Below are 11,302 nucleotides of genomic sequence, written 5' to 3'. Positions count from 1 at the left end.
AGTACTAGATCCAAAAAAAAGTGCCGCGTCGTCGCCTGCTACGGCTCATTCCTGGCTCGGCCTCGCCGGGATGGGGGACGGCAGTGCGCTCGTTTGACAGGCGCAGTGCAGTAATTCTGTTTCCCCCCACCCCACCCCACGCACCCACACCCCTAAGATAGATAATGGGGCAAAGTCCATACAAGGAAGATGTGTCAGTACAACTATGCCCCTCGGTACGGTTCGGTGCGGGGGCAAGTCATGCCACAGTACTATATTCAAAACAAACAAAAGAAAAAGGAAAAGAAAAAATTGACAGCACAAGGACAAAAAAGTACCAGTCCAAGTTACTGGTGTAGTCAAGTACTAGATCCAAAAAAACAAAAAAAAATTGACCGCCCAAGGACAGGCGCAGGCCCTGACAATGCTAGATACTTGAACTCGAGCCCGTGGGCGAATCCCTAGTAATCTGCATACCCGCAGGGCCTGCCGTCTAGGGCCCATAGGTCAAGAGAGAGAGAGCGAGCGCCGTGTATAAGCGCTCAGGTAAGTGTTCAGAGGAGTTTGACTGGTGAGCGTCGGCTGCGCTTATAAACAAGTCTAGAGCCCCCTCGACTAGCGAGGTGGGACTAAACACATAGCTCACGCGCACGTCGTGCTGCACAGCCCCGCGAGAGAAGCTATCCGGGCCGAATACAACGACCCAGGCCGATGGCCCAACAAAGTACTTCGCCCCATTACAAAAATCCAGTAGATCACGCACGACAAAAAATAAAAAATGAAAATAATTTAAAAAAAAACTCACAAGAAAAATCAGTTAATAAACAAAAATATTGTGAAAAAGTTCAAACACATCTTAATGGTGAGAAGTAAATATATATATATATATATAAGACTGTAAATAAAAATTTCAGAAACGAATTTACAAAAAAGTTCAACTACTACAATTCATAAGGTTCAAGTACAAAAATAAAAAGAAAGCACTGTGCATTGAAGATTAATTTTTTTTATTTTATAAAATACCAAAACTATCATTATTCATCTATAAAAAAGAAAAAACGTGCTCCCAAATTCATGTAAAAAAGTAAGAAAAAAATATTATACAACAAACAAATTTGATTGGTAATTGACACCCTAAAATAGAGCAGTACTATCATTAACAGAATGTAAGTTCAGCAAACTCAATAACAAAAAAGGGTTCTAAAAAAATCATCAGCGTATAGCATCGTCTCCGAGTTATGAACATGAAAAATATACCAGCCAAAACAAAGGATGCCCATCAGTTCAACTATAGAAAATGTTCTAGTACTAATATAAAGAATGTATAAATAAAACACTTATAATTGAGCGGAACAATAGAAAAAACATTACATAACTAGTTCCATACCATTCTGATAAAACCATACAATTCAACCATCTCACATGCAAATGTTTTAAAAGAAAAAATACTGCAACATAATCAACCATACACAAATCTCAAAGCCGGCGTCATTTGCCACATTTAAACCTACAGCACATAAATTTTGAACGTCAGAGAGTCGTCTTCTCTCAAGAACATAACCATAACCACATCACCATCCTCAAATCCAGACTCAGCCGCAAACTCCTTCCACCTAGTACTTAGGTTGATGCAACCATCAAAGTCGATGTGGTAGGCAACATCCATCAACTGATACCCATTCTTGTCTGAAGTCTCCATCTTCCGAACACCGGAACTAGGAGCAACAATCCTGATCCTGGGTGACATTTTCTGCAAATGGACATGGAAGTACAAAACAAAATGAATACCTGACATAACTGAATTTTTACACAGATATAGGAACGATTTGCATAACAAACTAAAATGGAAAAAATCTGAACCAAAACAATAACACAAAACTAACTAGACATGTGAACTGACTAAACTGAAAAATATACATATCAATACACCTACAGTAAAAACATCTATTCATAAACAGATCAGGGATTATACAAAAAATGGTTTAAATACTGTTAAGTAATGAACAAATACACACAGAAATCCCTACTGTTAAAATCCAACAAAAGCAAATTAAAAAAATATAGACAAGCTATTCATAAGACAAAACTGCAGATCTAGTCCATGGGTTTCGAACAGAAACCAACAAGAAAGTAGAAAACAAAACGAATAGAAACACATACCCATGATTCCTTCAAGTCACCATCCGTCAGGCACAAACATAGGGTGTACGAAACCCATGGTTGCCGTACAACAAACAAGAAAGTTGCCCACGCCGCTGAGTCTGAGTGAGCTCCAAACCAGACTCGTACACACAGCCGTCAGCTATGCGCGCCATCTTTACCAGGCATCTGCATGAACAATCCTCCATCGAACACACAGGAACAGAGAAAAAAGGCAACGAAGAGAAGAGAGAGGAACCTAGATCTGATTCTGGAAGAATGAATAAAAGGGAGGGGGAAGACTTGGCCACACACCACACATAGATGGATAACGTTTATAGTCAGGGACACTCGTGGATTATAAAAATAATAAATAGGCAGATGGGCAGCCAGCTCGTAGGAAATAGTTATTACACAAGCCATCCAACATTTGACCGCAAATCAGTTCAACTTCAGAAAACCAAGCAGTTCAAAGGTGCACATGTCGAACATATGCAGACAAAACAACACATTCAAAGACAAAAACAAAGTTGAATTCATTTAGTCATTCGAACATCTGCTCCCTCACAACAAAAATCTTAAAAACATAATATTCACTACTTCAGTCATAACGATCAAAGAAACAACGCCATTTTGCCCTGGTGGATGGATGTGGAGCCGTGGCTGCTCTCGCCCTAGCCCAACTAATGATCTGAATATGGTTCCTTCCCCTGCCCATTGGGAAAAGAAGCTCCAATTCATTGGAGTTGCAAGTATCCATCACCTCACGCGCAAGTCGTCTGTTGAACTCTGCCTCCAGTTCCTCCTCGGCAGCACGTCGCGCCATCTGCCTGCGCCTGCGCCTCCTCCTCCTCTGCTCCGCTACTGCAACCCTAACATCTATGGCATCCCCCTCCTCCTCTGTAACCTCTCCCAGCTCAGGATCCATCTCCCTTTTATTTGGTTGCAGCTCGTAGAATGAAACTGACAGAGGGCTCGGGCTTTATAATCAAAGTGCAGAGCCATCGGTGCGGCTCCCATGTCAACACACAGTAACAAAACTTTGACACGGCAGCAGTCCAACTACACATACGGGCATCAATTCAAAACAACACTGAAAAACACGCAACTTAATTACACAGTTTGACCAGATTACCCGAAATCGCAGCTTACAGTCAGCCACCATACACAACCTCCACCAACGACAAAACAACATGGGAATCCGGGGTAGAAACAACTCAAAAAAGCAAAATTGACAACGCAAATCTTTTCATATAGTCCTTATATCTCTCCCTGCAACACCAATTCGAAAGTAAAACAACAAAAAAAGAAGAACAGATTTCCATGGCGGGCGTGGAAAACGACCAAGAACACAAAAACTTGTAATCATAAATTACAGATGAAAAAAATCTCAAAAAACTATAACATACCGATAATTCTCACATCAAAAACGACAAACACAACGTAAATTGAGGCCCACGAACACCACAGTAAACATTGACGCCCAAAATCACGTCCGCCGCCAAAATGCCCACGCCGTCACCTCCGGTGACTATAGATCGCAAAACTCATCCAGCTGAGCGCGCGGACGTGCGGAACCCCTTACATGTCTCCTCTAGCAACGAATGGCCCGCAGCATCGCGCCGGGGAACGACCGGAAGCTCCATGTTGCATCCCCTGTTTCCGTCCGTCGTGCACGCAGGAAGATCAGTTCTTGTTGAAAAACACGTCAGTCCAAACTGTGAACCACGTTCAAAAAGGGTAAAAGAATAATATTCTGTTACGCGTAACAGAATAGCCCAGATGTATATATATATATATATATATATATATATATATATATATATATATATATATATATAGGGTCGCGCTATTCGTCACCCAGGGTGAAAAACTCTTATTCTTCACCCCACCCAACTCCAGCCTGAGCGCTACAACGCGTGTGATGTAAATTTACAACCGAACCAGCCCACTGTGCACGCATCTCACACATGCAACCCTAGTATCAATCTCATGTGGGATCTTTTTTTAAGTATCAATTTCTGAAGTTGCAGCCCTAGTTATTTGTAAGATAGCTACCTTGCTATAAACGGTGAACATAAAGGGGAGAAATAGGAGATATGGTAAGAAAATATGAAATTAGTTATCTGGAATTGCAGCACCAGTTCTCAGTCATCTTATTTTTTTTACCGGCGCATGAAATGAGTTTAACTGTCTGACAAATTGCAAATTAGTACTCTTGCTGCATTTCCTGGTGAGCATCTTTCTTTTTACTGGAGTATGGCGTGCTCTTGCTGCATTTCCTGGTGTTTGATGACTGTTGGAGGTAGTACTAGTATTTTTTTAATCACATTCATATGCCTTTCTTCGGCCCATGAATGACATGTCCTCTTGTGATTAGGTGGTTGGCATTGCTTCTTTATTCATGCATCACATTTATATTTGAGACAGTGTATATGTTTGGCATCACTGGCTTAATTAGCAAGTGTCTGTGTAACAGTGTAAGATCAAGTATTGATGATTTGATCCGTTGTTGTTTTTGGTTATCACATATAAGTTCATTTCTTTGGTAATTCTGAGTGTCTGCAATTAAGAATTACACCACTAGCCTTTTGTCATCTCCCTAGTCGATTGGTTGCCAGTATCTGAACATGCTAGAGTTCGGCTTAAATGAAATGATTGGCTGGGCATAATTCTCCCCAATTACCATCACATTCAATGGACAATACCATCTCCAAACTACCAAACATATTATAGCCAAGTTAAATGAATGAATTAGATCAGAGCAGCAAAGTAAGAAGCAAAATATTCAACACTTCGAGCGACAATGTGGCAACAAAACGAAGCACTAATGCAGTCATAAGAAATTACTTTACAATGACTAGTCACAAGAAAGAGCATCTACAGATATATACATACATAGGAGCAGCTTTTTGTAATTTACATCTGGTTTTTTACGTGACTGAAGGAAGATGTATGAGAGATCTTCAGCGCTGCACTGATTAGCCTTTGTATGCAATACTGAAACTATCAATTAGAACTTCCAGAATTAAGCTTAGACCAGCAAGCTTGGTGTTGATCATCTTGCAACCCACGACAGCCTGCGGCCAAAAAGAAAGTGTTACAGAAACATCATATGAAAACAATACCACTTAAATTAGAAACTCCTTTAAAATAGCAGGTGGGTGAATTTTGCGGTACCAACAATGGAGACATTGTTTTCTATTTCTCATTTCTCGACCTCCCCTCCTCTTTGTACTTTTTGTTGTCGCTTCTTTATTACTGGGGAAAACAGCAGTATGAGTCTTCCCGTAAAACAAACAATATCACTTCTGTAACATGTTGAGTACTGTTATCAGGGTATAAACGATGAGCTACCTACAGCCTAAATAAAACTGATCATGATATCATTCCAGTGGGAAATTCATATTTAATGGTTAGAGTTCAAACAGTAGGCACACTAGAGTACATCCAAAAAGAGGCATAGCTTGTTTCAATTGAAACTTGAAACAAATTATCTGTTGATGTTCATATGCAGTTCCGTGAGAGAATGCATGGAGTTTCAGAACAAGCCCACATGATTAAGAAGAAAATCAGTGGATATCCCTAATAAAGTAATGGTGTTCTTTTTGGCGAAACGTTTCCAAGGTGTATTAATAATACATTATTGAGATGAACAAATTTACCTTGCATGAAATGATCAACATCATAATAGATGATTGTAGAAAATGCTACGCATAAATAAAACAAATAAATTCCTTCTATTAGCTGCAGTACAAAAGTGAAAATTTGTTTTTTTAGCGGAGAGACCAACTACCTGGTTTCATATTTTGTTGTACTCACAAAGGTTTAATTAAACAATGAAGAGCACACTCGTTGGGCTAAACTATAGTTTCAGTGGAATCATTCTGTGCTTGTGACAAATGTCATTCTTAATTCGGGGATAGTGTCAAAATAGAAACCAGAATCCTTTGCCTCCTCATATGGGAAAGTTAATCTATGTAAATTCAAATTAGCAATTTTATTTCTAAGTCTAACCAGATTTGAGCAGATAATTTCCATGGGCAAATGAATCGACACATACTAATGTAAATTAGTGGAGCGGGGGTGATCTCAAGGCGACCCGTGGTGAATGCCTGGCTGGACGACCGACATGGTAGGAAGAGATGCAGAGACTGCATGAAGAAGCGATGCCAACAACCAACCTAACCTGATGCCAAGGACCACTGGCGACGCTACATCACTGCCGGCCTGCTACTAATCCACGACCACCAACCACGGTACAAATACCAGGTAGTGCTCAAAAGAAAATACATATACTATTATCTGCAGGAAATCTAACTAATATGAATTCCTAATATGTACATATATTAGATTAACGAGCCTAAACTCCAGCCACATTCAAATGAATACTGCTAAATAATTCAAAAGCATGTAAAATACTGAATGGTTTTCCCAGGGGACTAAAACAAAACTGGAAATCTTCATCATTGATTGAGAAAACATCAGGCTTCAAAAATTTAAACAACAAACTAAATATTCTCCTATATGACTGTACTTCTAGCTGACAAAATTTTAGCCATTTTGTAGCACCTGATGCTTCCACATCATAGAGCATAGAAATTTGACAGAAATACTGCTCTACCTCTACATGGACTGGGAACAAACAGCAGACTGAAACTTCCTAACCAAAAAACACATCTAACAAAACTAGTTGGAGATACAAAACAAACAAAATTAGAGTCTGTTCCTAAGAAAAAACAATTAAACTGGAACACCGATTTAGCAATTTGGAAAGAACCAGTTCCCAGAACGTTGTAACCCTGGTCCTTCATTAATGACATTCGTTCAGAAAAAGAAAGAAAATTTGGGAAGAACATGGACATAAAGAAAGTGGAAATATATTGGAACTGAGACTAGTAGGATCAGGGTTTCTCACATCCTCCCATGAGCTCTCCACCTGAAACCTTGCGGCTTTCTGTGGATGAGTATTACACACACCAATGACTCGCTCAACTTCAGGCACCATACTCAGAAAGGTATCTAAAACACAAGCTATAATGGCTGTTGCCACTCTCCACATCTAGGAGATGGCACACGCTTTCGACGCCCCCTTGTCCGTGTCACCTTCTTCCCAATCTTCTTCCTGAACTGCTGCAGCTGCAGGCAGACAACCCAAAACACTCAATCGGCAAGAAAATTGAAAATATCCTAAAAATAAAAACAGAAAACGTTGAACTCAGTACCTTCTAGCGCCACCTGAAACCCACCGCAGCGCCGCCGCATCCATTCATGTAGAGCCACCGCGGCCACCATACATACGAGGGCCGCCCCGCCTGCCAGCCCACAACTGCACTGCTGATCCCACGAGCATGCAGCGCCTCACCGCATCGCCTGATTGGAATAGAACGGGAGGTGGGCCGCCAACACCAAGCAGTAAGATTTGCCGCCGAGCACCACGCTGTCGATCCCACCAGCCGCTCGCCGCGAAACCGCTCGTATAGAATAGGATGCGGAACGGGATAGCTCCTAATCCCCACGATCAGTTAACCATCAAGGGAAAAGTAAAATTACAGCGGCACCAGTAAACTTTACATCGGTAAGGAGGAAAAGTAAAATTACATCGGTGCCAGTAGAATTTTATAGCGGTAGACGGTGTCAGTTTGGTTTAGCTTTAACCTCCGTCTCTGTCGATCAACCAGGGTGAAGAATTACTTATTCTTCACCCTAGGTCCCTAATAGACTTTCTAATAGTGTTACTATTCATCACTCAGGGTGCAGAATAAATTATTCCTTACCCGAGATAATCTTACGATCATTTTATAATTAAATTACGTTTGGAATTCAAATAGTTACATTCCTATTGATTCGCTATGTAAAATTTGACATAAGAAAATAAAAATATAGGTCATAAGACAAGAAAATTTACAGTTTATGTGTATTTTAGACTATATTTTTACGTTTGTAATTTTACATAAAATAAAATATTTTTTACGGCGATTACATATTTTCTTACGGTCTCTTTTTGCGTCCAAAATAAAAAAAACTTACGGAACGTAAAATTACGGTGCATTGATGGTAAAATAGAGGGGGTGAAAAATAACTATTCCTCATGCAGGGTAACGAATAGCGCGACCGCGTATCAAGTGCATCCGGGGTGGGTCGTGCATCCCTGTATCCATCGCCTCCTCAGCCGGCCGATCACCATCTCACGCACCGGATCAATAGCAATAGAAAACTGCAAAAACACGCCCGCACCAGCTCTAGGTTATGTGTGTTAATTTGCTAATAACCCCTTCGGGGAGTCAGCTCTCCTAATCCCCTTCTCCCCGTCTCCCTTCAAGCCCTAATCAAGACCGCAACATGCATCGCAACGACAACCACGGCCGCGATGGCATGCATCTACAAGGACACTTGCCACGACGGAATTCATCTGCCGAGATGATCTCCACAACGGACCGCCCCAACAGAATGTATCCCTGAACTCCCCTGAGCATGGTGGACACATCCTCGACGCGTGATACGCTGCAGCCGATCATCACGGCGGCTCCTGTTATTATGGGTGTTTTTTTAGAATCTGTTGTTATGGATGTTGAACATGCATCAACAGTGATGGATGGATCTTGCGTGGCCCTGTTTCTCCATAATTCAACTGGTGACCCAGAGTATGCCTCCCCATCTAGCCATCAGGACGCACATCTGACTTGCCTAAAAATGCTACTGTTGCAGAATACGAACTGAACTGCAGTACTGTGCATGGAGCTTCAGGTAACACATCAAAAAACTAATATTTGTGTATGTTGTACATGCGTACTTGTTGTATCGACGACTAATCATGTAGATGAATGTGCAGCTAGAGTATCTGGCAAAAGCTTGCTAACTCAAATGAATGAGGGAGAATTTGCTACACCAAAAATGAAAGCCAATATTTCTATCTTCATTAGTTTAATAGATTTTTTTTAACCATGTTGCTTTTCAGTTCAGAGAGTTATGCCTGCTGATGATTATTATGATTCATTATTTATTTTCCAGTGCCCATCTTTTACGCCTAGATGCGCCTTTGGATGAAATGGTTCCGACTTCATTTGTGAAGCACAATAGACAAGCAGAGTACGAGGCTTTTATTGTGCAACATTCCAACAGAAATTGACATACACCCATCAATTGATGTTCGTACAGTGGAGAGATTGAAAAAAATAAAGACAGGAAAGGAAACAAATAGGGAGGAACAGAAAAAGAAGAAGGAAGCCAAGGTAAAGGTGGCACGCATGCACAAGAAGTGCAAACAAATAGTATTTCATGATAGTCGCAATTGTCCTAGCAAAAAGTTAAAAGCAAAGAGTCCGAGATTGTAATAGGTGGAATTTTGTGTTTTGTCGAACTGTCTTCCTCTTATTTCCCTGACTTGTGTGTATTGAATGGAGTGTAGCAAGCAGCAATAGCACCATGTTACATTATGTTCACATAAACCTGAAGCATGCTCTGTTTTTCTCATATAAATGATAAACAACTATCACACAGGAGTAATACAAGCACAAGAAACTTTGTCACGCGTGGAACAGCTCAGTTTCCAAACCCACATCAACCTCGACAATAGCATTCACCAAAAGAAATTAAACAATGATTCTGTTCAGAATTTTGCAGTCACCAACACTTTTACATTCACTTCTTGTTTCTAAGATTCCAGGTTTGGAAGCTCGCGGCAACAACAACATGTTCTTGTTTGTAAATATGTGAATGAAAAGTAGGAATGCAGAGTCACAACTCACAAAGAATGCAGAAGCAACAGCTGATATTATGCACTGGTTAAGCTGTATTACATCATGTACAACACAACACCTCAAACTACCAGGAACTAGGCAATAATAATTTTGTTTATTTCTGAATTTTTCATTTACAACAAGCTACACATTCACTTGTCTGAACTCACAAGCTTACAATCTGTAAGTACTAAGATACATTCACATTCTGAGTTCTGATCAATACTCACCAACGATGTGCAAGTACAGTTTACAGTCTATACTCTGAAACAACACACACACACTGAATAAAGAACAATTGCAATGGATAAGGTCACAAGCTACAATCTGCAGGGGTTTCTGGGTTGTGCTCGCTGCCCACGACAGTCTTTTGTAGCAGGCGGACGTCATCAGGCCAAGGAGAAACCGTGGATGCGAGGGAGCAGTAGATGGTGTGCAGGTTGCGGCCGGCGGCGGACTCGGCGTCGGGGACCGGCAAGAAGGTAGGCAGGCGTGGAGGTAGGACAAACGTGGTGGATGTCCATCTCGCCGCAGCCGTCGAAAGGAGCCATGGAGCCGTTTGAGGCGGTCGACCACGGAGGCTGGTCAAGCGCGGCCACCGTTGAAAAGATCACCAGGCCGTGGAGCCGTTTGAGGCAGGAGAACGCGGAGGTCGGCTAGCTGAGCGCGGCCGCCGTCGAAGGATTCGTCATGGCCACCGCCATGGAGCGATCGGAGAGGATCCAGATTGAGAAACTGATATTTTGACAAAGGTCTGCTTGGTTAAGGGGGTCATTAGCAAATTAGCAACAGCGGCTGCGGGCGTCTTTTTGTAAATCCGTGTTACTTTTGATCCCATGCGTACGATCTTTATCGGCTGGCCAGTAGCCACGGGATACAGGGATGCACGACCCACCCCGGATGCACATGATACGACGCATATATATATATATATATATATATATATATATATATATATATATATATATATATATATATATATATATATATGGACTGTTATATTTGGCACACGTGTGCCACATAGCTAAAACTACCACACACATCTTATTCCTTCCCTCTAAGTACAGAACGACCCTCCCTCCCTTCGATCCCTCCTCCTCACGAACGATCCCGCAGGCTCTCCCGAGAAACCTGCTTCTGCTGCACATCTCGCGCGCTCACCCCCGGGAAAACTGCCACTTCACGTCTCCCACGTGTTTAAAAAAATTGCGCATGTGAGATTCGAACCCACGACTCCCTGGCACCACAGCACACCACCACAACCAACTCAGCCTTAGAGATTTGTTGCTCAACTAAAGAAAACTATTCGTTTTGACCCCTTTTTTCTTACAGTCGTGTTCTTACAGAAATTACCACGATTTCTCCTCGGGTCAAAGTTACCATGGTATTCGTATGCAAGTTATCAGGTCTATGTTGCGTAAGTTACCATGTTATTTACATAGAAC

The sequence above is a fragment of the Triticum dicoccoides genome, chromosome 3A (genome assembly GCF_002162155.2).
Source record: "Triticum dicoccoides isolate Atlit2015 ecotype Zavitan chromosome 3A, WEW_v2.0, whole genome shotgun sequence".
Taxonomy (NCBI): Eukaryota; Viridiplantae; Streptophyta; class Magnoliopsida; order Poales; family Poaceae; genus Triticum; species Triticum dicoccoides.
This window is presented reverse-complemented; position numbering follows the sequence as displayed.